This window comes from Mauremys mutica, unplaced genomic scaffold (assembly GCF_020497125.1).
Source record: "Mauremys mutica isolate MM-2020 ecotype Southern unplaced genomic scaffold, ASM2049712v1 Super-Scaffold_100199, whole genome shotgun sequence".
Classification (NCBI taxonomy): Eukaryota; Metazoa; Chordata; order Testudines; family Geoemydidae; genus Mauremys; species Mauremys mutica.
Window position 1 is genome coordinate 468897 of NW_025423286.1, and position 25676 is coordinate 494572.

Here is a 25676-nt window from a genome sequence, read left to right on the forward strand (position 1 = left end):
AGGCTGGGGGGGGTATAACTGGCTCTCCCTGTCCTGCCCAGGCGGTGCTACAGCAGCTGTTCACAGGGGCAGCAACCCCACTGTCACCCTGCAGCTTTAACCTGCTCCAGGGGTGACCTGCTTCACCCTCCTGTGGGAGCCCGGGGACCCCGAACTGCCCAGAATCACCTGATTGATGCCGAGCTTAGCACAGACACCGGCTCAGCCTGGCAGGGTGCTGCCCTGAGCCCTGACAATCAGCTTCCCTCCGCCTCCTGCTGCACAGCGAGGGTCCCACGCGAGAGGCTTTGGGCCCAGTTTGCTCAGGAGCGTCCCAGGCTCCAGCTGTAAACTCTGCTGGTCAGTTCTAATCTTTGGCCACACGGGGGCGGCACTGACGGTCCCATCTAAACGCTGTTTGCGTTCGACCCTTCGGATCGCAGATTGTAACCCGCGGGCAGATCTCTGAGTGCAGCCAAATCCCTCCCCAAACTGAACATTGAAGCAGCAGCTCCCATTGGAAAGATCAGGATTTTTGCCTTTAAAAACAAGGAAAATGTCTCCAGCGAGAGACTGAAGAAGCTCAATTGATTTCATTGACTGGAGGCTAAGAGGCGATTTAATCACTGTTTTAAATACGTTTTACAAATTCCCAGAGGGGGGGAATATGTGATTTAAAGGGTTCTTTAATTCACCAGACAAAGATTGAACACGACCCCATTGGCTTGCAGTCGATGTCAGAAAATCCCACCTGGAAATGACCATTTTTTAACCATGAGGCTAATTATCTAGTGGAACAAGCTCCGCAAGGGAGGTGGTAATTTCCCCATCACTTGCAGTTTGTAAATCAAGACTGCAGCTCTTACTGCAAGATACCTGGTGTGTGGGTGTCCCTGTTCTGTGTTTCGGGATCCCTGGTACATGGTGCCTCCCTCCCACCAGTTCAGGATCCCCACAATGGGAGCTCCCATCCCCCCATACAGTCTCTGCGGGGGAGGAGAGGTGTCTAAAAAGAGACCGTGTCTCACTGTCTTGCCCAGGCTACGCTGCAGGGGTTATTCACAGGTGCGATCCCACTACTGATCAGCAGGGGAGATTTGACCTGCTCCGTTTCCGACCTGGGCTGGTTGACCCCTCCTTAGGCAACCTGGGGACCCCAAGCTTCCCAGGGATCACCATATTGATGCCAAACTTAATGCGGACACCTGATCGGCACAGCCCCCTGACCAGGCCAGAGAGAGCAGAAGGTTTCCCGTATTGTTTCCCGCTCTTGTTTTCTTGACTAGTTTCTCCTCTGCACCAGCTTGCTCTTTTGCTTTGTGAGCCTGGCTAGCTCAGTTGGTAGAGCATCAGACTTTTAATCTGAGGGTCCAGGGTTCAAGTCCCTGGTCAGGTGATAAACTACTCAGGAAGGTCTTAAACTGTGTTTCTGGAGTCCTCTTTCATGTTACTTTTTCTCTCTAGGATTTTGCCTTTCCTCAGAAGGGCCTTTGTGTGGGGGGGATTGAAGGGGCAACTTCCTGACAGCCCCTCTGTCCTTGCAGCCTGGAGGAATAAAGGCCTCTGGGCATATAGCATGTTCCTTCCCTGCACACACACACACACACACAGAATATCCCTAAGGAATTACAATCACCTGCTGCCTTCCCCTGTCCTGCTGGATCCCCAAACGAGGATGCTCTTCAGCCTAAACCCATGTCCCCTCTTTTCCCAGTGCCCCTCAGACCCAACCCTCAGACCCTCCTATGCTCACTGCTCCTCAATCCCAACCAGAGCCTGCTCCTCTTCACCCTTCTCCTCTGTCCCAACCCACAGCCCCCTCCTATTCCCAGTGCCCCTCAATACCAACCCACAGGCCCCTCCTATTCCCAGTGCCCCTCAATCCCAACCCACAGGCCCCCCTCCTCACGCTGCTTCTCAATCCCAACCCACGGCTCCCTCAATCCCTCCAGCAGCAGGTGCTTCAGACCCCCTCAGGAAGATTTTCTTGCAAGGTTTCGTGTAGGAGTCTGCATGTGGATTTTACAGTATGTTGGAAATAGGTTGGGTTGCCGAAATGATCACTTGTGGCTGGTGTTGGATTCCCAGTCTCCATGTTACAGGGGCAGGAGAAATAAAGGGTTGTTCTCCTTGTTGTGTGAATCGAGGGCAGCACAACTGTGCTTGGCAGCCCCCGATTGAGGGACTCACCCTCAATTCAATAGCACTTGCTAGGCAGGGGACAGGGGTTCCAAAGCCAAGTGGGCTGGGGCCTGGGTCCCAATACTAAAATGTAGGTGTCAGACCAACGTTAGGACAGGGGGGCTGTGGCGGGATGAGTGAGTCCCTAAACACCATAGTGAGTATGGTGCCTCCTTATTTCCCCCCTTTTCCACCCAGGCTGGCAGGTGAACTCTACAGAGGCACCTCTGGGCTTGCACTGACTAAGGACAACAGCTGTGAGGGGGGTGCAGAGGGGGGGGCCCTCATGTTAAAGGACTTTTGGTTGCTGGACTTACGAACCGTAGGGAGAAGGACACTGCCCAGCTTATTGGGGGGGCGGGTCTTTCCCTTGTGGTTTATGTTTATGTGTTGGGGCTGCTGACATGACTTCTGCTAACCCTGGGCTTACATTGCAGTGTAGACATACCCTGAGAGGGCATCTATACTGTGATAAAATCCCTGTGGCCCGGCTGGCCTGGATGATCTGTTTTGGGCTCCTGGGGCTCAGACTGGAGCCCAGGCTCGGCGACCCTCACCCCTCGTGGGGTCTTGGAGGCTGGGCTGAAGCCCAAGTGTCTACACTGTAATTTTATAACCCTGCAGCACAAGCCCCACAAGCCTGAATCAACTGACCCAGGGTTTGAGACTAGTGACTTGGGTGTGTTAATGGCAGTGTAGACATAATGCTAGGCTATGTCCACACTGCAATGAAACACCCACGGCTGCCCCGTGCCAGTGCAGGCTCCCAGGCAAGGGCTGTGGGGTGGTAAATTTGCAGTGTAGACATCTCCGCTCAAGCTCAATATCGGGCTCTGGACCCCACAAGGTTGGGAGGGAGTTTAGCAAGCAAAAAAGGTAAAATGGCAGTGGAGTATTACCCTGGACTCGACGGCATTTCTCCATTGGTCTGTCTGCTTTGGGGCAGGGACAATAACACGTCCTGCTGCATTTGTTATTTCAAAGGGCGGTTTAGGATTTTCATTCTCACACACGGTGCACAAAGCAGGACTCAACCCTCGGTGCAAACTAAATGAGCTGCCCACAGATTCTGGCAGCCACAATGAGCCATTTGGTGTGAGAGTCCAGACCTGCCTCGTCCCAGAGGGAGGGGGTCATCTGCGAGGGGCTTAGAACACTCATCTACCACCTCCTAACTCCCAAACTTTCAGTAACTCTGTTATCAGTGCCTGTGAGTGTTATTTAAACCATAAAACCAGCCACCCTGGGCTAGACCACAGGTCCCTCTAGCTTCTTATTTTTTCTTTTTACAGTAGCCAATACCAGGTGCCCCAACAACCAGTCAACAAGGCACTACTGGGAGTTGAATCCAGGATCTCCTGTTTACAAAACAGGTGCTTTAGCCAGCTAAGCCATGGTGCCTGCTTGTGTCTAAGCTCTCATGTCTGCCCAAACCTGACTCCCTGCCATCCCCACCGGGGCCTGACAAGCTTTGCTTGCATTTGGATTCTTCAAAACAGAGGAGCAGGTGACATTTTCCTTGCAAGCTGTGTGTGTGTGTGTGCGTGTGTGTGTGTGTGTGTGTGTGAATCTTTGTCCAGGTCTGCACTACAAAGTTATTTCAGCAGAATTATATTGCTCAGGTGTGTGAAAAACACATGATGCTCCCTCGGTCAGCAGCTTGTGGCTGGTGCACACACTGTAATGCCACTTCTGGCGACAAAACTGCCCTGTTTTGCTGACAAAATAAAATCATCTCAACGAGAAACCTAGAGCTTTTTGCAGCAAACTTAAAGTGACAAATTGTCAGTGTAGACGCTGCTGTTCATTATATCACCATAACTGGACTCCTCCAGTATCCCACAATGCCTGCTATGAACTCGCCTGCCCTGCATTCCTGCTACAGAGCCATGGGCCCCTCCCCTTTCATCGCTCTGGGAAGTTCTGACAGCTGAGCCTGCTGCTCTGCTCCGGCAGCCAGGAGCAAATCACCGCCGTGGATATTGCTCTCTCCCGCACTGCGAACACAGAGCAGGCGGCAGAAGCAGGGGCGGCTCTACGAATTCTGCCGCCCCAAGCAGGGCGGCGCATTGCGCCGCTCACGCCGCTGGGCGCCGGTCCCGCGCCTCCGCGGGACCTCCCGCAGATGTGCCGCTGGTCCCACGCCTACGGTGGAGCTTCCACAGTTATGCCTGCGGGAGGTCCACACGAGCCGCGGGACCAGCGCATCCGCCGCAGTCATGCCTGCGGGAGGTCCGGTCGTCCTGCGGCTCCGTTGGATCTCCCACAGGCATGACTGCGGAAGGTCCGCCGGACCCGCCTGCCGCCCTCCCGTTAAAATGCTGCCCCACATGCGCGCTTGGCGCACTGGGGTCTGGAGCCGGCCCTGGGCGGAAGCTTCCTTACAGTGCGGGGGGTGGGCCTTACGGCCCATGGACCTCTAAACCCCCATGAGCCAGCACCCCTGACACCGAGCCAGGCAGGTAGCAGCATGTGTGTGTTTGACAAAGACTGCTGTGCTGTGTTGAGCCAGTGAGGGAAGCGGGGGCTGATATTGGTGCTGTCCCCCTCCCCCTGCCTCAGGACTGGTTGCTTCCAGCAGCTGTCTGAACTTAGAGACAGCGCCGACACTCTCACTCTTCTCTAACACACACACTCCCTCTCCCCACACACAGTCTCTGCCCCATCACACACACTTCAGGTGAAAAGCGGCTGTCAATGTAGTAGGATGTGATGCTGTACCAGCCTATGAGACATTGCAAACCCTTCCCAAAGCACCCTGCAGCCAGCTGCACAGTGGGATAGCTACCCACAGTGCACTGCTCTCTGTGGCGATCCAAGAGTTGCTAGCGTGGATGTGCTCTGGTGACACAAGCCGCATAGTGTGGATACGCAACAGCAGTTTAATTAAAATGCTTTAAGTAAAGCCGCATAACTCTGTTGTGTAGACACAACCTGAGAGTGAGACAAGACCTAGCTCCTGTTGACACCAAGGATGCTCAGCCACTGAAACTAAATTGTTAAATTTAAAGAATGGCAAGTTCCTCCATAGTTGGCAGGACTCAACCCCGAGCAAGGAGCCACCAATGGATTTCTAATCTATCACCTTAATCGCTCAGCCACAACTACTTGCTTTATGCAGTTTTCTCACTACACTCTAGTTCTGATCTCACTGAGTGATCATTTCCAATTGTTTAACCAGACCAGCTTCTACACCCCACACACTGCTATGCTTGTGTCCATGGCTGAACAGCAAGAATTCCTGCCCATTTCCCTTCTGGCTGGAGTATGATGAGAATATGTTTGTGGTTAATGACGTTGCTGAGGATTGTTGTCCCTTTCCTGCCTTGATTAATCCTGCCTTCATTCAGACAGTCCCTTTCCCGCCATATCCCCAGCACATCAGTGATTGCAATAGCAGGGGGCAGGTTTTCTCTGAGGCACTGAGCTTTGCCTGGGGGTTGGTGGCTCCTTTCTTTCCTCACCCTGGAGTAAACTCAGCTTTTTATTCCATCCCTGATGTTTCATGGAATAACAACGCAGCATGAAGAAAGAGTTGGGCACAGCGGGTCTCAGGGAGGAAGAAGAGAGATGCAAGCGGTGGGCTGGGCTGGGCTGGGCAGGGGAGGGGACAGAGACGTGTGGGTGGCAGGCAGGATGGGTGTCATGGGAGGGGACAAAGAGGTGTGGGTGGCGGGCAGGGCAGGTCTCAGGGGAGGGGGCAGAGAGGTGTGGGTGGTGGGCAGGGTGGGTCTCAGGGGAGGGGCAGAGAGGTGTGGGTGGTGGGCAGAGCAGGTCTCAGGGGAGGGGCAGAGAGGTGTGGGTGGTGGGCAGAGCAGGTTTCAGGGGAGGGGCAGAGAGCTGTGGCTGGTGGGCAGGGCGGGTCTCAGGCGAGGGACAGAGAGGTGTGGGTGGTGGGCAGAGAAGGTCTCAGGGGAGGGGCAGAGAGGTGTGGGTGGTGGGCAGGGCAGGTCTCAGGGGAGGGGCAGAGAGGTGTGGGTGGTGGGCAGGGCAGGTCTCAGGGGAGGGGCAGAGAGGTGTGGGTGGTGGGCAGGGCAGGTCTCGGGAGGGGCAGAGAGGTGTGGGTGGTGGGCAGGGCAGGTCTCAGGGGAGGGGCAGAGAGGTGTGGGTGGTGGGCAGAGCAGGTCTCAGGGGAGGGGCAGAGAGGTGTCAGTGGTGGGCAGGGCAGGTCTCAGGGGAGGGGCAGAGAGGTGTGGGTGGTGGGCAGGGCAGGTCTCAGGGAGGGGCAGAGAGGTGTGGGTGGTGGGCAGGGCAGGTCTCAGGGGAGGGGCAGAGAGGTGTGGGTGGTGGGCAGGGCAGGTCTCAGGGGGGGCAGAGAGGTGTGGGTGGTGGGCAGGGCAGGTCTCAGGGAGGGGCAGAGAGGTGTGGGTGGTGGGCAGGGCAGGTCTCGGGGGAGGGGCAGAGAGGTGTGGGTGGTGGGCAGAGTAGGTCTCAGGGGAGGGGCAGAGAGGTGTGGGTGGTGGGCAGGGCAGGTCTCGGGGAGGGGCAGAGAGGTGGGGGCGATGGGCAGGGTGGGTCTCAGGGGAGGGGCAGAGAGGTGCGGGTGGTGGGCAGAGCGGGTCTTAGGAGAGGGGCAGAGAGGTGGGGGTGGTGGGCAGGGCAGGTCTCAGGGGAGGGGCAGAGAGGTGTGGGTGGTGGGCAGGGCAGGTCTCAGGGAGGGGCAGAGAGGTGGGGGTGGTGGGCAGGGCAGGTCTCAGGGAGGGGACAGAGAGGTGTGGGTGGTGGGCAGGGTAGGTCTCAGGGGAGGGGCAGAGAGGTGTGGGTGGTGGGCAGGGCAGGTCTCAGGGCAGGGCCAGAGAGGTGTGGGTGGTGGGCAGGGCAGGTCTCAGGGGAGGGGCAGAGAGGTGTGGGTGGTGGGCAGGGCGGGTCTCAGGGGAGGGGCAGAGAGGTGTGGGTGGTGGGCAGGGCAGGTCTCAGGGAAGGGGGAGAGAGGTGCGGGTGGTGGGCAGGGCAGGTCTCAGGGGAGGGGCAGAGAGGTGTGGGTGGTGGGGAGAGCAGGTCTCAGGGGAGGGGCAGAGAGGTGTGGGTGGTGGGCAGGGCGGCTCTCAGGGGAGGGGCAGAGAGGTGTGGGTGGTGGGCAGGGCGGGTCTCAGGGGAGGGGCAGAGAGGTGGGGGTGGTGGGCAGAGCAGGTCTCAGGGGAGGGGCAGAGAGGTGGGGGTGGTGGGCAGGGCAGGTCTCAGGGGAGGGGCAGAGAGGTGTGGGTGGTGGGCAGGGCAGGTCTCAGGGGAGGGGCAGAGAGGTGTGGGTGGTGGGCAGGGCAGGTCTCAGGGGAGGGGCAGAGAGGTGTGGGTGGTGGGCAGGGCAGGTCTCGGGGGAGGGGCAGAGAGGTGTGGGTGGTGGGCAGAGCAGGTCTCAGGGGAGGGGCAGAGAGGTGTGAGTGGTGGGCAGGGCAGGTCTCAGGGGAGGGGCAGAGAGGTGTGGGTGGTGGGCAGCGCAGGTCTCGGGGGAGGGGCAGAGAGGTGTGGGTGGTGGGCAGGGCAGGTCTCAGGGGAGGGGCAGAGAGGTGTGGGTGGTGGGCAGGGCAGGTCTCAGGAGGGGCAGAGAGGTGGGGGTGGTGGGCTGCGCAGGTCTCGGGGAGGGGCAGAGAGGTGTGGGTGGTGGGCAGGGCAGGTCTCGGGGGAGGGGCAGAGAGGTGTGGGTGGTGGGCAGAGCAGGTCTCAGGGGAGGGGCAGAGAGGTGTGGGTGGTGGGCAGGGCAGGTCTCGGGGAGGGGCAGAGAGGTGGGGGTGGTGGGCAGGGCAGGTCTCGGGGAGGGGCAGAGAGGTGGGGGCGATGGGCAGGGTGGGTCTCAGGGGAGGGGCAGAGAGGTGCGGGTGGTGGGCAGAGCGGGTCTTAGGAGAGGGGCAGAGAGGTGGGGGTGGTGGGCAGGGCGGGTCTCAGGGGAGGGGCAGAGAGGTGTGGGTGGTGGGCAAGGCAGGTCTCAGGGGAGGGGCAGAGAGGTGGGGGCGATGGGCAGGGCAGGTCTCAGGGCAGGGGCAGAGAGGTGTGAGCGGTGGGCAGGGCGGGTCTCAGGGGAGGGGCAGAGAGGTGGGGGTGGTGGGCAGGGCAGGTCTCAGGGGAGGGGCAGAGAGGTGTGGGTGGTGGGCAGGGCAGGTCTCAGGGAGGGGCAGAGAGGTGGGGGTGGTGGGCAGGGCAGGTCTCAGGGAGGGGACAGAGAGGTGTGGGTGGTGGGCAGGGCAGGTCTCAGGGGAGGGGCAGAGAGGTGTGGGTGGTGGGCAGGGCAGGTCTCAGGGAGGGGACAGAGAGGTGTGGGTGGTGGGCAGGGCAGGTCTCAGGGGAGGGGCAGAGAGGTGTGGGTGGTGGGCAGGGCGGGTCTCAGGGGAGGGGCAGAGAGGTGTGGGTGGTGGGCAGGGCAGGTCTCAGGGGTGGGGGAGAGAGGTGCGGGTGGTGGGCAGGGCAGGTCTCGGGGTGGGGCAGAGAGGTGTGGGTGGTGGGGAGAGCAGGTCTCAGGGGAGGGGCAGAGAGGTGTGGGTGGTGGGCAGGGCGGCTCTCAGGGGAGGGGCAGAGAGGTGTGGGTGGTGGGCAGGGCGGGTCTCAGGGGAGGGGCAGAGAGGTGTGGGTGGTGGGCAGGGCGGGTCTCAGGGGAGGGGCAGAGAGGTGTGGGTGGTGGGCTGAGCAGGTCTCGGGGAGGGGCAGAGAGGTGGGGGTGGTGGGCAGGGCAGGTCTCGGGGAGGGGCAGAGAGGGGTGGGTGGTGGGCAGGGCAGGTCTCAGGGAGGGGCAGAGAGGTGTGGGTGGTGGGCAGGGCGGCTCTCAGGGGAGGGGCAGAGAGGTGTGGGTGGTGGGCAGGGCGGGTCTCAGGGGAGGGGCAGAGAGGTGGGGGTGGTGGGCAGAGCAGGTCTCAGGGGAGGGGCAGAGAGGTGGGGGTGGTGAGCAGGGCAGGTCTCAGGGGAGGGGCAGAGAGGTGTGGGTGGTGGGCAGGGCAGGTCTCAGGGGAGGGGCAGAGAGGTGTGGGTGGTGGGCAGGGCGGGTCTCAGGGGAGGGGCAGAGAGGTGTGGGTGGTGGGCAGGGCGGGTCTCAGGGGAGGGGCAGAGAGGTGGGGGTGGTGGGCAGAGCAGGTCTCAGGGGAGGGGCAGAGAGGTGCGGGTGGTGGGCAGGGCAGGTCTCAGGGGAGGGACAGAGAGGTGTGGGTGGTGGGCAGGGAAGGTCTCAGGGGAGGGGCAGAGAGGTGTGGGTGGTGGGCTGAGCAGGTCTCAGGGGAGGGGCAGAGAGGTGCGGGTGGTGGGCAGGGCAGGTCTCAGGGGAGGGACAGAGAGGTGTGGGGGGTGGGCAGGGCAGGTCTCAGGGGAGGGGCAGAGAGGTGTGGGTGGAGGGCAGGGCAGATCTCAGGGGAGGGCAGAGAGGTGTGGGTGGTGGTCAGGGCGGGTCTCAGGGGAGGACAGAGAGGTGTGGGTGGTGGGCAGGGTAGGTCTCAGGGGAGGGGGCAGAGAGGTGTGGGTGGTGGGCAGGGCGGGTCTCAGGGGAGGGGCAGAGAGGTGTGGGTGGTGGGCTGAGCAGGTCTCGGGGAGGGGCAGAGAGGTGTGGGTGGTGGGCAGGGCAGGTCTCGGGGAGGGGCAGAGAGGTGTGGGTGGTGGGCAGGGCAGGTCTCAGGGGAGGGGCAGAGAGGTGTGGGTGGTGGGCAGAGCAGGTCTCAGGGGAGGGGCAGAGAGGTGTGGGTGGTGGGGAGGGCGGGTCTCAGGGGAGGGGCAGAGAGGTGTGGGTGGTGGGCAGGGCAGGTCTCGGGGTGGGGCAGAGAGGTGTGGGTGGTGGGCAGACCTTGGGGCAGAGGGGTAGAGGCACGAGCAGCAGGCAAGGAGGCCTCAGGGGAGGAGAGGAGTGAGCAAGAGGCGGACTAGCTCTTAGGGAGCTTCCAGTGCTCATGCCCTGCCTCCCCAAATGTAAGAGTCATGGGCCACCTGTTCTCTGGGTCTTCACTAACCAAACCCCTCCCGGAGCTCTGTTGATGGGATCAGCCCTCCTGTTGACACAGTGCTGTCTGCACCGGGGCTGGGTTGATAGAACTGCATTTCTTGGGGGAGTGTAAATTTTTTACACCCCTAGTAATGTAGTTACACTGACCTAATTTTGGAGCATAGACCTGTCCAAAGAATCACACACACACCTTGGGAGCAAAACTTCACCTGCTCCTCTGCTTTACAGAATCCAAACACGAGCAAAGCTTGTCAGGCCCCTGTGGGGGTTGGCAGACAGTCAGGTGTAGGCAGACAGGATGCTTTTAATAACAGCAAGCACCATGGCTTAGCTGGTTAAAGCCCTTGTTTAGTAAACAGGAGACCCTGGGTTCAACTCCCAGTGGTGTCTTAGGAAGTGGCTTTTGGGGCACCTGGCATTGGCTACTGTCAGAAGACAAGATTCAGAGCTAGGTGGACCAATGGTCTATCCCAGAGTGGCTATTCCTATGGTTTAAATTACACTCACAGGCACTGATAACAGAATTACAGAAAGCTTGGGAGTTAAGAGCAGACAGACCAATGGAGAAATGCCATAAGTCCAAGGTAATACTTCACTGCGGTTTTACCATTTCCCCTTGCTAAACTCCCTCCCAACCTTCTGGGCTCCTAGAGCTGGGTACTGAGCCTGAGCCCAGACACGGACACTGCAACTTTATCCAGACCAAGCTGCAAGATCCTGATTAATATGACATGGGCCAGCCCTGGGTGTTTCATTGTACTGGAGACGTAGCCTAATGTTATGTCTACACTGTGATTAAAACACCCAGGGCACCTGTCTCAAAGCCCAGGTCAGCTGACTCAGGCTTATGGGGCTTGGGCTGCAAGACTATAAAATTACAATGCAGACAAATGGGCTTGAGCTCAACCTCTGAGGCCCCATGAGGGGGGAGGTTTTCTGGACCCAGGCTTCAGTGTGAACACAAATATCTGCACCACAGTTTTTAGCCCCACAGCTTTAGCTCCATGAGCCCAAGTCAGATGACCCAGGCCAGCCATGCTGCCATCTTTATCCCAGGAGAGATGGACTCTAAGTGTACATCTCCATTGCAATGTCAGCCCAGGTGTAGCACGCTGTGCTCAAAGCAGCACCCTGCAAGCCCCATATTCACCACTCTCATATAATGATGACATGGTTTGTACAAAGTCTGCCTGGTGAGGTATCATTTCAAAAGTCTTGATCTGTTGCACATTAATATCGTGTTGGATTGTGTGTGCTCGTATTGCTTGGGAAGTTATGAAGTTTTGCTCTGTGTGTGTTACTAAGGCCTGGTCTACACTAAGCTCGGGGGTCGAACTAGGGTACGCGAATTCAGCTACGTGAATAACGTAGCTGAATTCGAACTACCCTAGTTCGACTTACTTACCGTCGAGACGCCGCGGAAGCGAACTCCGCGGCTCCAAGGTCGACTCCGGCAACTCCTCCTGCCGCGGTGGAGTACCGGAGTTCGAACTAGCGCTTCCGGGGTTCGAACTATCGCGTCTAGATCAGACGCGATAGTTCGAACTCCGAGCAGTCGAACTCGCCGCGTCGACCGTCCCGGTAAGTGTAGACTAGCCCTGAGATATGTTATGAGGTTGGGAAATGCCCCCCACCAGCCTTTCAGGTGTGACAAGGGAGGCACCAGACTCGCTGCTGGCCCATTGAAGGGATCCACACTCCCGAGGACTATCCCAGGAACGGTGTACAATGCAGGCTTCTCCGAGATAGCACAGAGACAATGGACACTGCTTGAGTCACATCGTAGCAAAGGAGCTTCCTAGCAAGTTGGAAGAAACTATGAAAGGGGGGTAGAGACATTATGAATTAGCCTCTCTCCCCCACAACTCAATACCTGTAAACACATCTGGAGGACAAACACTGAACTGAGATAAATGAGAAGAGAATAATAATAATACATTCAAATCAAAGTCCCCAAACAGACTAGTATGGGTGTTTCAGCAGAAAATTTTCAGTTTGGGGAATTTTGTTTTCTCAGTCAGACCTTGCCAAGGGAAGCAGGGAGAAAATGTTTGAGTTGCCTCCTTCAGAACAGCTTGGCCTAGACACTAGCTCTGGTTCACTGCTCTGGCCTTGCTCGGGTTGAGGGTATTTTAATAATTTGGGCAGGTCCCAGGGTGTTTGGGGGAGAGGATGAGGATGTTACCTTTTGAGATAAAAACTAAGAAATACAGCACTAGAGAAATTTTTTTTAGAAATCTGAGATTTAGACATTTAATTTAAAGCAAGGGAGGTCTGAGTTTCTGAGAAGGTTTTTGTTTGCAAGAAGCAACATTGGTTGATCTGTCATTGTACCAAAGGGGGAGATGGTTGTCTATAAAGGAGAGGTGAAAACTAAACGTAGCATATGAGGATGCAATTTGAACCCATGCGTGCAGAGCATAATGGATTAGCAGCCCATCTTCTTAACCACTCAGTTACCTCATGTGAGCTGCTAGAAAAGGGACAGGAGGAGAAATCTAAGGCCAGCAGAGATAGGGACACCATGGAGTTTTTACATACTAAGCGGAGGCAGGGGCTGAATGAGCTCCCCCCTCACATCTAGTGAGGAGCTGGGAAAGACTTCAGCAACAGACCGTGTTTGCATAGACACATCTAGTCTGCCTAGATATGCAGCATGATGGGGCCACTTTCCCAAAATGACCAGTTTTGGCTGGTGGCGGGTTACAAATCACTTTAGGATTGGGTGGAATGAAATGTTATTATCCTTCCTGCATGAGTGAAGGGCAGCAGAACATACCTAGTCTGTCCTGATGGGGGGGGGGGGGGGTTGGTGACGAATAGCTTTTATTGGATTGCATAGAAGCAATTGAGAACATCACCCTAAACCAGTGGTCCCCAAACTTTTCACACTGTGCCCTCTTAGCCATGGCGGAGGCCCCCCAGAAGCCACGGTCGAGAACCAGGGCTGGGAGTGGGGCTGTGGCTTGCTGGGGAGAGGCAGACACAGGTAAGGGGGTCGCGGCTGGGCCGGGGGCTCAGGCTCAGGCTGAGGGTGGGGTGGGCGAAGAGCTGGGGCAGAGTGGGGCTGAGTGGTGCTCCCTCCCTGCCCTCCATGGGGGCTGGCTTGGCCCTGAGGTGCCCCCATGAACATTCCTCTGTGCCCCCCTAGGAGGCATGCCCCACATTTTGGGAATCACTCCCCTAAACTGACCCCTAGTCACTAAGCAGGGGCTAGTGATGCCAAAGCCCCGGGACAGGGAGCTTTGCCAGAGTGGAGCCTGCAGGTCACATGCTGGGGCCTGACACAGGCTCAGTGCTCTGGAACAGCTCTGACCCAAACCCAGGCAGAGCCCTCATCAGTGTGACACCGCCCAGGGGACGCTGTCACTGGGGGAAACCTCCTTGCCTGCAGCACCTCCTGGGACTGACCTTGGACCTTTCATCCCCCCTGTTCCATGCCAGGAGCTTCCTGTAGTGAGTCACCTTAGCAGGGCACCTGGGAAAGCCCTACACACCCCCTCCACACACACACAAGGAGTCCTGCACCCCCAACTTCCACAATCACCAGTGACTCTCAGCCAGCGCTGTACAACAGAAGGTTTATTAGGGGTCTGGAATCCAGCCTGGGAAAGTTCTGTGTTAGCACAGGAAGCAGGAAAATTCAGCAACGTCCATCTTCATGAGACCCAGAACTCAGAGCCTGGGCTCTCCCCTTGAGTCCCCAAACCAGCAGACTCCTTGCTTCCAACAGCCCAACTCAGCCAGGCCCTTTTGTCCCTCTTCTGTTTGTCCCTTTGTTCTGTTTCCCTGGCAACCTGGTCACCTGGCCTCCACCTCGTTCTTTGTTCTCTGAAGGACGTAAATCACACAACGTGTAGAGGTCAAGCAGAGGAGTTTATTGCACACAGCACTGGTGGAGTGTCACCTGGCTTATTAGGCTCAGAGGCACTGTCAGTCAATTGATTACAATAGAATATATAGGTTTTCTATCGGCGGGGGAAAGTGATGGGGTAGGCAGTTCCTCACCCCAGCTTAGGTTTTGCAGCAAGACAAGATAGCACAGTAGCCAATGGTTAACAGGTTACATAATGTCTCCACCCATGATCTTAAGTTAGCAAGTTAACATTTAAAGAATACTTTGATAAAATGTTAGTAGTATAAAATATATATGTTGAATTCTGATTTGGGGTCCATAGGAATGGAGCAACTGCTTTGATTGTCCAACAGGTACATTCCTAGGGGTTAAAGCAAAGAAACAATGAAAGTATATGGCAATAAAGATTGTTTTCTGTGTGTCTTAAGGCAGGCATTGGTCCCTGGGAAGGGAGGTGGAAGGATGCCATATCTTATACTGACATGTGACAACTTCTCATAAACTCGAGGTTGGATCTGTGGGAAAAATGTCTCCCTACAGAGGAGACTAACACAATAGGAACAGGGATTCTTTGTTCAATCTGCAACTCTGAATAAGACACAATTCTTTAGTTCTTAGCTCCAACACCTGGCAATTTGCTGACCAGGCCTATCTTACTAGGCAAGGCTGTCTGTTTATCCCAGCTTTCTCTTAGCTGATCACGATTTGCTAGGCCTCCAGTCCCAGGTTGTTATATAAAATGCACATGGATTTGAACCCTTCACATACAGTAATGGCAAAGTTCTTGGTTCAGGCTTGAAGCAGTGATGGAATAAACTGCAGGTTCAAATTAAGTCTCTGGAGTACAGCCACAGCTGGGATGGGTCATTCAGTCCTTTGTAGAGAGCTTCAGTTTGTAGCAAAGTCCCTCCAGAGGAATGAAGCAGGATTGAAGACAAGATGGAGACGAGGCATAAGCCTTTTATAGTCTCTTGCCATGTGGTCTTTGCTTTCTTTGTCGCAAGGACACTCTATCCAGCACATGGCATAGAAAAAAAACCTTAAAGTTCTGTCCATAGGCAGGTTCCTGCACACCTTGCTGAGTCACAAGGAGTATCTGCCTTCTCTCAGTGGGTCAGTTGTATAACTCATGGTCCTTAATGAGCCATCAAGCAGGCTAGGCAGAACTGACACCAACTTGTCTGGCTGGGGTGTTCCCCGGAAGCATTGCACAAGTTTGAAATACGGGCAGCATAGAGCCAATATTCATAACATCAACTACAAAAAAAGATGCACATCTAGAGATAATCAGCCAATCAGAACCTCTCCATAGACCCCTTACACGACAATCTTTCTACAATATTGGCTGCAAATATATGAGTGGTTGCAACAGTGAGCTATAGTTACAGATTATGTCAATAATATCACAGGAGGTGACACGGCATCAGTGAGATTGATACTGGAATACTGCCTCCAGTTTTGGTGTCCTCATTTGAAAAAGATGTTGTGAAATTGGAGCTGGGGCAGCAAAGAGCCACCAAATGTTATGAGGGCTGGAGAAAAATGCCTTCTAGTGAGCTATTGAAAGAGCTCAACCTGTTTAGCTTATCAAAAGAAGATTGAAAGGTGACTTCATTGAAGTGCCTTAATGGAGAGAAAATATTGGGTATGAAAGGGCTCTTTAATCGAGCAGAGAAAGGCAGAACAAGACCCAATGGCTGGAACGTGAAAAGAGACAAATTCATATTACAACTAAGGCACAAATATTCAACAGCGAGGATGATTCACCACAGGAACAAGCTACCAAGGAAAATGGTGGATTCTCCATCTCTTGAGGTCATTTAATGAAGACTAGATGCCTTTCTGGAATGTGTTTGTCCCAAAAGTAGCTATTGTGTCATACAGGAGGCCTGTGATATGCAGGGGGTCAGATTAGATGCTCTAATGGTCTCTCCTGGCAATAAAGTCGACTCATTTCTGAAAAACTGAGTGTAGCATTGGGAGCAGCATCTGATGTTTTACTGTCTAGCCGGCTTGCTTCCTAGAACGAATGCTCCTTGATTGGGGTGATCCACAGGGAGTAGCTCAAACCTCCAAAGTGCCTGGCCAGGGGCAGGACATTAGCACAGCAAGGGAGGGGTGTGGCAGTGACATCACAAAGGCCTTTTGAAGGACCTCAGACTATTGGTCAAAGGTGGTGGGGAGGTGGTGACCTCACAGAGAGATGCTGACATCAGCGAGGCAGGACAGGGGCGAGGGGTCAGGGAAACCTCAGAGACCCCTGTGGGTTTGCCTCAGCAAGTCTCCTTCTCCAGGTCTCTCTTTGAGGACTGAGAGAGTATTCGGGTTCACGTACGTGAGCGCCAGGAGGAGCCTCTTTCAAGTTTTCTCCTTCCCTTTTCCTGATTTTACTGGAAAACAGATGTCCCTGTTTAGAAGGTAAGAGCCTCCTCAAGGTTTGAAACCTGTTCAGTCTGATCCATCAGGTGACAGTTGAATTCTAGGCATGGAAAACATGAGCTTAAGGAGGCTGAATTTTATTCTGCACCTGGAATTTTGTCCCCTAGAATCACTGGGGACATTAGGGTTTGTCCTTTTCGTTTCACCTTTTCCTCCATCCATCCCTCCCTTCCTCCTTTCTCTTCTTCTCTTGCTTCTTTTGTCCTTTCTCCTGTTCCCCTCCCAACACCAGGAGGGGCGTGGTGTGTATGTGTTTGTGTGGTGGTGGGGGGAGTGCTCTGCAGCTCCCACTGTGGCAGGTCCACCCAAAAGTGTGGGGCTGAAATAGTGCTCGGGCAGTCAGGGCTGGATTAATCTTTTGTGAGCCCTGGCGCTAAACATATTTATGGGCCCCTATGTAGTCACTGTGGGCTCCGAGTGTGGACCTGGTGGGGCAGTGCCATTGGTGCCATAGTATAGCCAGTACTGAACCTCAGAGACATTTTTCATTTTGATCACACACCCCTACATGACTATATGCATTGCAATACACAGCTCCCTCAGCCCCCGGGTTTTCTCATTGAGCTGTACACCCACATGGGTTTACCAGTGTCCACAGTGAGTAGAACTTTCACAGTGACCAAGGAAACTTCCCAGGAAACACAGTGACCAAGGAAACTTCTCCTTCCTCATTTAGACCCTCTCTAGCCATGTCTCCAGTACCCCCTATGTCACCAGTCACGGCATGTGGTCCTAGTCTCAGCTCAGAGTTCCACAGCCAGCAGATACCTGATGAGTTCTGACAGATCCCTCCCTCAGCAGCCATCCTCCCATGTGAGCCAGCCACCTGCAAACACCATTTCCCCAAAGTGAGGACTTAGCCCTGGGAAATCTGAAGTCACCAGCCTCTCTCCCTCTGCTCCCGTCTACATACTAGTCTGCTACCTGGTCACCACCACCTCTCCCCATGGATGTTTCCTTTCTACTTTGGACATGCTCCCACCCAGCTGGAAGCTCCCTCTGCAAGCCTGACCTGCTCCCTCTTTCCCTGCTCCCCTTGACATTCCTGTCCTACTGGTGACCTCTGTTCCTTGAGGTGAACTCCAGTGTCTTTAGCTGCTCTAGCTTAATGGCCCCAGTAGTCACAGAGCCACTTGTAGCTTCTCTGGCTACAGCCATGGGGCCAGTTCCCAGAGGCCAGCCTTAGCCAGCTGCAGCTACCAGCCGCAGGAGGGGTGGCAATGCCAGGGCTGAGCATGCTTGGACCTTGCAACGGCAGCACTAGGGACTCTAAATCCTCAGCCCTGGCCCTAGGCAGCTGCAGACTCTGGAGTTAGGCACTTCCCTCCTCTAGGCCATGGCTTTAAGTACCTGAGATGCCCATCACTGCAGCAGAGGCCACCAATTCCCACGCCCCCCTCAGCCAGCACCTAGTCGTGCAGAAAGTGCAGCCTGAATGATTTTGGAGGCTGGGATGCCAGGAGGTTCCCATCCCTGAGCAGCAGCTCTGCAACAAGCTCACAAGCCCCCCTCCGCCGTGGGACCAGGACCCTGTGCAGACAGTGGAGTTACCCTGTGTATAACCAGTTCTGGCCAAAGCCTGTTGAAGTGAGTGGGAGTCTTTTCATTGTCTTTAATGGGCTGTGTATAGAAGCAAAGACCCCATTCTAGACTCCAGGAGCAAAATGCATTCGGTGCGGCACTGGTTTACTAGTGTAACAGGAAGGTCTCACGTTACCTAGTGAATAAGCAACACCTCCTACAGCACCTAACGCTTTCTGAGATACTTCCCATCCAATTACTAAATGTGAACCTGCTTCGCTCACAAGGGCTGAACATATCAGGTGGGATGTTCACAAAAGCAGGGCACTTCTGTATTCAGCAGGGATTTTGGATGTGCACAAAACACAGACAGGACTGGTTCCCGCATGGTTACAGAACTGCAGTAAAGTGGAACAATTTTCAGCTTGTGTGTTTGGAAAATGTTTGGATCCATCTTATAAGACTGTCCTACCTAAATGAGGAAAAGTTGAGGTGCCTTTATTATTCTTTTGTTCCATTCTTTGTTTCTATGGGGAATTTGCCAGTGCAATATCACTATCTTCCTTTTAAACAAACAAAACAAAAAAAATGGTAATGGCTGTTGAAAATAGCAATTCCAGCCCTAGTTAGCACTGGGAAGACCCCAGCATTTGTTGCTCAATTGTATCCTACTTTTTCTACAGCAAATGACAGTGGATCAGCATATTTGATTTGGGAGAAATGAAATAACAGTTGCCCAAATTGAGCTTGAGCACTCCTGAATTGTGAGGGTGTTCAAATCTGGAAGGCAGGTGCTAGATTCTCTTTCTGAATATTAGATAAATCTGGAAAGGAAAAGTCAATTTCTATTTTCATGGCTCAGAAGTGGAAATCCTCCTGTACTGTATCTGAAGCTGCCCAGGCCCTCTAGTAGAGCCTCCCCTCCCTTACTTACCATTTTAACTTCTGGTGGGATTCACGTACCTCCCTTGCTAGGCTTCAGATAGAGAGGGGCACTGTCCATTTAGTCCACCCAGTTCCTTCTTTGGGGGCTGCCAAGAGAGGTCACACCGGCATCCCTAAATCAGTCTGGGGAAGTCTTCTGAGGGTGCTATCTGGGCCAAAGCTTTCTACTCCTTGGGCACACTTGTTCCCCATTCACGCTGCCACCCCCTTCTAGCAGCCAGCTCTCCATTCACAGCAAGCTGCAGCGCATAGAGTCTCTCAGCTTCCCTCCTCCCTTTCCTGTTGATACTGCTCTTGTGTGGATTGGTCCAGGCTGAGGTTGATGGTAGGATGGAAATTGTTGAAATCCTGGTGGAATTCCTCAAGGGCTTTTCTTCCATGGGTCCAGATGATGAAGATGTCATCAGTGCAGAGCAAGTAGAGTAGGGGCATTAGGGGATGAGAGCTGAGGAAGCGTTGTTCTAAGTCACCCATAAAAATGTTGGCATACTGTGGGGCCATGCGAGTACCCATAGCAGTGCCGCTGACATGAAGGTATACATTGTCCCCAACTGTGAAATAGTTATGGGTGAGGACAAAGTCACCAAGTTCAGCCACCAGGTTTGCCAGGACTAATTGGTGAGGGTAGACTCTCAAGCCTACCCAGGAAAAGGGGTGTAGGGACTTGGGGGGGGATTAGTCTCAAGGCTGTCCAGGAAAGGACAGGTTAGGGACTTGGGAGATATTTGGGGAAAGGCAGAGTTCCAAGTGGCTCTCCCCTAAGATTTGGAATACACTTGGTGGTGGCACCTAAGCTGGTAAATAAACTTAGGGGGTCTTTCATTCAGGTCCCCACATCTGTACCCTAAAGTTCAGAGTGGGGAGGGAACCTTGATGGGGGAAAACGGATTCCCCACTTGTCGCTTGTGCACTGTCCTCCTCCTTCTCCTCTTCATCCTCCAAAAAGTCATTCTCCCTGCAACTCCTGTAGAGAAATCTCTGTATTAACGATCTCTATAAATCTTTATGACGTTGCATTGTGTTATTTTGTATTAAGTATCTTTATGACATTGCATCTTGCATGTTGTTATTTTGTATTTCATATGACTTGGCATTGTGCCTCTCTGTTTTCATACAACTTTGTATTAGATCCCTATATAGAAAATTGGTAGAAAACTTTGTATCAAATGTTATAGCCCCTAAGCATAGTATAGTTAAAGTAAAAGAAACATGTGCCTTTTTGCTAGAAGTAGAATAAGATCTTCCCCCCACTCTGTAATCAATTGCCCTATTGACTGAATGAGGTGTGAATGAGTGAGGCTTGGAAGACACCCACCTCCAGACAGCTACAACAGTTGCAGAGGGAATGGGAGCCACAGCAAAGGACAATACAGCTTGTCAAGTGGGCCCAACAAAGAAGCACAGACATATTGACGGCCTCAGGGATTAGAAGCAAGCACCTTCTTTAGAAAACACCCTCTTTTGAGCAGCATTGGGACAACACCCAGAGAAAAGCAGCACAAAGACCAACGGACACAGATCCAGATTTTGAATCTGGTCTAGATTTGCATAAGAGGGAAGCTGCTATAAATGTGAGGTGTCTTGCAGAAGGACCCCGGGTCTCGTCTTGTCACCATCGGAGCATCGATCCGGATCGGCAGAAGCCCGGCTCCATCCCTCCCCCATCTAACTCACCTGGCCAGTGCAGTTAAGGGGAGCAACTAGTTGGTAACAACAGCAAGACGGAGTGTGTTTGTGTCTGTGTGTGTGTGTGAATGCATGACTGTGAGATATCTCATATGCATATCATAGAGTATTAATTGATACCTGTATTACTAATAAATGTGGCGTTTTGCCTTAATCCCCCTGAAAAGATCCTGTATAGTACTTTGAGTACAACACTCCCAACTTGCACGCGTCCATGGACAGTGGTGGGGTAGTAGTGGCATCACCCCCCATAATTGCATGCAGTTCACGGTAGAAGCAGCATGTATGGGGCTGTGACCCAGAGAGCCCATTCGCCTCCCTGGCTTTTTGATACGCTTGCTTGAGCTCCTTGATTTTTACATGACACTGCTCTGTGTCCCTGGAGTAGCCTCTTTCCCTCATGACCCTGGAGAATTTAGCGTACATATACCTCTACCCAATATAATGCAACCCAATATAACATGAATTCGGATATAACGGGGGGGGGGGGGGGGGGGGGGTGGGCACTCCGGTGGATCAAAGCAAGTTCAATATAACACGGTTTCACCAATAACACAGTAAGATTTTTTGGCTCCCGAGGTCAGCGTTATATCAGGGTAGAGGTGTATTTGTGTTTCTTTTTTTGGAACGTAGTTCTCCCATAAGAGATTAGTCTCCCCAACATGCGATGAGATCCAGTACCTCCCGTTCAGACCATGCTGGAGCTCATCTGTGAATCCAGGACTGCGTGGGCTCTCATGATGATGGACTCTGCATGGTCGCCTGTGATGGTGGATTGTCCTGATGGTCACCTGTGCTGATGAGCTCACCACAGTGGCCAAACAAGAAATGAAATTCAAAAGTTCCTGGGGCTTTTACTGCCTACCTGGCAAGTACATCGGAGTTGAGAGTGTTGTCCAGAGTGGTCACAAGGAAGCATTCTGGGATAGCTCCCGGATGCCAATAATGTCAAATTGTGTCCACAGTACCTCTAATTCGGAACTGCAATCTCGATTTTAGCACTACTCCACTTGCTGAGGTGGAGTACAGAAACCGGATTAAAGAGCCCTTTAAATTAAAAAAAAAAAAAAAAAGATTTGGGCATATAGACGGAATCAGTTTTATTTTGAATTAACTCGGCTAATTCCAAAATAACCACATACTGTAGACCAGCCCTAAGGCTATGTCTACACTTCAAACACTGGAAGTATTCTTCTGACAACCCAACCCAAGCCTATCTACACTGGGGCTCACATTAACTACTTCTCTGTGGAGTAGATTTTTCACACCCCTGAGAGATGTGGCTATGTCAACATAGCTTTTCATTGTAGATCAGCCTCTAGCCAGCTTTTAGACATGAAAGGCAGGGGAGTCCAGCCTTTTCCTTGATATTGATGGTTGACGATTTCAGCTTTCCTACCTGTTAGACACATCCTATGACAGATGTCAGGCCTTTCCTTTGCAAATTAGAGACGTGGGGAACTCAGTGACCCTTACAGGCTAAGTGGGTAAAAAGTTATACAACTTGTCTCCTCGAGTAGTTTTCCTTTTAATAGAAATAGAACGTATTTTGCTTAGCTTCAAAGTTTATCTGAAATACAAAAAATTTAAATCTATACTGGGCCAATATTCTCATATACTCTTTCTCACACACATTCTCCCATCTCAGCCTTTGGAGGGAGGTTTTCTACCAGAACTCCTTATACTACATGTGAGTTCATATATCTCTGGCTCTTTTGCCATGTGTGTTGGTGGAAGGGGTTTCTTATATAGAAATGTTTGCATTATGGGGAAAAAATAACTCTCTTGTCACACTTTTTAATCTTTCAAAGAGAAGTGATGTAAATACATAAAACAAGAGAAAACTAAGGTCTAGTCTACACTAAAGACATTTATTGGTGTAACTATATTTCTCAGAGGTATGAAAAATACACACTGGTGAGAAATGTAGTTACAAAACCCTCCTCCCCTGTGAAATAACACTACATCAGCAGGAGAGCTTTGCCTGCTAACATAGCCACCACCACTTGTGGGGGCTGGACTAAAAGTCCTAGGGAAGAGATTTCTCCCATTGGTGGAGAGCATCTGTAATAGCAGTGCTACAGCTGCACCAACATCAGCTTTATTTTGTAGCCAGAGCGTCAGACACAAAACCTTAGAATCAGGACTCAGCATGTGAGTATCCAGAAGTCTGAAATTGGAGCTTGACACATTTGTTGCCTCATTGGTTACCATCATTTCTACAGCCTGAAAGTCCTTGTTACCCACTCAGGCAGCCAGTTTGGGATCCACAGGGAAGGAATGTCCTATGAAGCACTCTCTCTTTGCATCCAAACGGTGAAGGATGATTGTTCTCAATCTAACCCTGGTATCCTCTGGAACGGTAATGAGACACACTGAACTAGGAAGTGGAGTTGGACAAAATTTCTTTGGGCCCTAAGGTTTTCCCACACTCACTGCTTTCATAGGTTCTCTCACTTGTGTGGATTTTCTGATGCCTAATAAGGTTCCAGCTGCAACGGAAGGTTTTCCCACACTCACTGCATTCAAAGGGGCTCTCCCCTGTGTGGAATCTCTGATGCCTAATAAGGTGCAAGCTGCGATTGAAGGTTTTCCCACACTCACTGCATTCATAGGGGCTCTCCGCTGTGTGGACTATCTGATGCCTAATAAGATGTGAGCTGAAACTGAAAGTTTTCCCACACTCACTGCATTCATAGGGCCTCTCCCCTGTGTGGACTGTCTGATGTCTAATAAGGTGCGAGCTGCGACTGAAGATTTTCCCACACTCATGGCATTCAAAGGGCGTCTTCCCCATGTGGATTCTCTGATGTGCAGAAAGGGCTGAGCTCTCAGTGAAGTATTTCCCACACTCACTGCATTTATAGGGCCACTCCTCTGTGTGGATTCTTTGATGGGCAATAAGCTTTGAGTGGCAATAGAAGGTTTTCCCACACTCACAGCATTTATAGGGCCGCTCCCCTGTGTGGATTCTTTGATGGGCAATAAGGTTTGAGCTGCGAGTGAAGTTCTTCCCACACTCACGGCATTCATAGGGCCTCTCTCCTGTGTGGATTCTCTGATGATCAGAAAGTGCTGATCTTACAGTGAAGCATTTTCCACACTCCTGGCATTTATAGGGCTGCTCCCCTGTGTGGATTCTCTGATGAACAGAAAGGGTTGATCTTCGAGTGAAGTTTTTCCCACACTCACTGCATGTATTTTCCCTCTTTCCCATGAGGATTTCCTGCTGTGTTGTGGTTTCATTGATGCCCTTCTGAGTTCCCCGACAGGAAATAAATTTACCCATTTTCTCTCCTGGCTGGTTTCCTTGCTCTCTTTCTGGTGTGTGCTGAGTCTCGCATGATTTTCCCTGCTCATGACTCTTTGACACATTTCTTTTTGATCTTTGCGATAATTCTCTGTGTTTAGCCACTTGCTCAACATTTTCCTGCTGAGAATTATGCTCCTTTTTCTCACATACCATTGCGTCACCTGCTGTGATAGAGACAGAAACCTCAAACAGGGATGGAAAGGGGAAGGCCAAACCAAAACAAGTGCGGAAGGGAGGTCAAATAAAAATCAAGAACTGAACTCCCCCAAACTCTTCCCCTAAACAGGAGAGAGGAGGGGATCAATTCAGCCTCCACATCCCATCCAAATTCACGGGGGAAGGGAGGAAGCTACTGCCTGGTGTCTGCTAGGGTCTACAGGAAGCCATGAGCTATGTTTACCCTAAGGATACGACCCCTGCTAGGGACAATATTGAACTGAGAGACCTTCCAAGGGCATTGTAGGGCATCCCAGATGTTTCCTTCAGGCACTTACAGATTCTGAGTTGCTTTAATGTTTCCTCACCTGTGCAGGGAGCTCTCAGGATCTCTCTTTCCTCTGAACCCTGGAGGTCTGGGACCCATGGCTCTTCCCCTTGTTCCAGCTGGGAGATCACATCAGGTTGGGAAACTGGAAACCCTGCTCAGATAAAAGAAAACAAAAGGAGTTCAGTGGATTTCTGAAGACTTGGTCATAAAAAACATTCTATTAATTTTTCTTCAGTGCTTAGTGTGACCTGGTGTGCCTGGGTCAGGGCAGGTTGAAAAAGGGAGGGCAGATGCTCCCCAAACTGGTGGTTAACACTGAAGTTAAACTCACTGACCAGTCACAAACTGTGCTTCTGATCACCCACACGGGTTATTGAGAAGCTGAAAAAAGAAATCACGCGGCCCCCTTTATTGCATTGCACTTCTCTAACTCCCAATCAGCACCTAGGTCCGGTACAGTGAGAAGTTATTTAAAAACTCTGCGCACATAAACAAAATGTTCTTTTGACCCCAAAGGGTCAGCCACATTACCAAGTCAGTATGGGTTTGGATCTTACCAAAAATACCATGATGCCAGGCAATACTTTAGCATCTAAACTAAAAGTTCAGATAAGAAAGAGAAAGGAACCAGAAACAGAAAGAAAGTTGTTAAATGGGAAAGCAGTCAGATACATTCAGAAATCTATATATCAGCTTCTTAGCAGTATTGGTAAGTTGCCAGCTTGAAAGTCTGTTTGGAACACAGCCACAGCTTGGATGGGTCATTCAGTCCTTTGTTCAAGGCTTCAGTTTGCACAGGTGCTGATTTTTGGTTTTGCCGGTGGGTGCCCCATCCTGGCCCCGCCCCTTCTCCAAAGCCCCGCCCCCACTGTACTTCTTCCTGCCCCATCTCCCTAGACTCTCCTGAATGCCGCCTCCTTACCGACCCCCTGCCCTAAATGCCTCCTACCTACCGCTCGCTCCTTTGCACTCCTTCCTGCCGTAGGGCGAGCATTCTTGTGCTGGAGGGGGGCTCTGCCAGTTTTGAGGGGAGGCTATTTTCAGCATATTTATACACTTCCAGTGTCCTCATTGAAAGTGTCTATATAACTGGTATCTCCCCTTCCTGATGTTTCCCAGTTCTTGCTCTCTACCGGGTCCCATTTCCCATCTCTCTCTTTCTGCTCCCCACCTCCTGGTGCCTGTTTAGTGCCCGCTCCCACCCACGCACTCAAAGCAGTTCTGTCTTCCCCCAAGCCCCACCCACTGTGGCCAGCCCAGGAACTGCCCACCCTGAGCCAGAGAGAGAAATTTAATTCAGCAGCCCAGCATAGAAATGGCCCATTTATTCATCCTGCTGTATGGCTGCTGTGTTACTCCA

General features: G+C 52.8%; 1 long non-coding RNA gene and 2 other non-coding genes across 3 annotated transcripts; 2 read left to right on the forward strand and 1 right to left on the reverse strand.

Moving 5' to 3' along the window:
* Window positions 1-1302: 1302 nt before the first annotated feature.
* TRNAK-UUU lies at window positions 1303-1375 on the forward strand. Its single transcript has one exon. It is a non-coding gene; the product is annotated as a tRNA-Lys (tRNA).
* Window positions 1376-10385: 9010 nt separating this feature from the next.
* On the forward strand, window positions 10386-10459 carry TRNAT-AGU. Its single transcript has one exon. It is a non-coding gene; the product is annotated as a tRNA-Thr (tRNA).
* Window positions 10460-19647: 9188 nt separating this feature from the next.
* On the reverse strand, window positions 19648-23851 carry LOC123359911. Its single transcript, XR_006575934.1, has 3 exons — window positions 23802-23851; window positions 21382-21563; window positions 19648-19794 (listed from the first exon to the last, which is right to left on the reverse strand). It is a non-coding gene; the product is annotated as an uncharacterized LOC123359911 (long non-coding RNA).
* Window positions 23852-25676: the final 1825 nt, after the last annotated feature.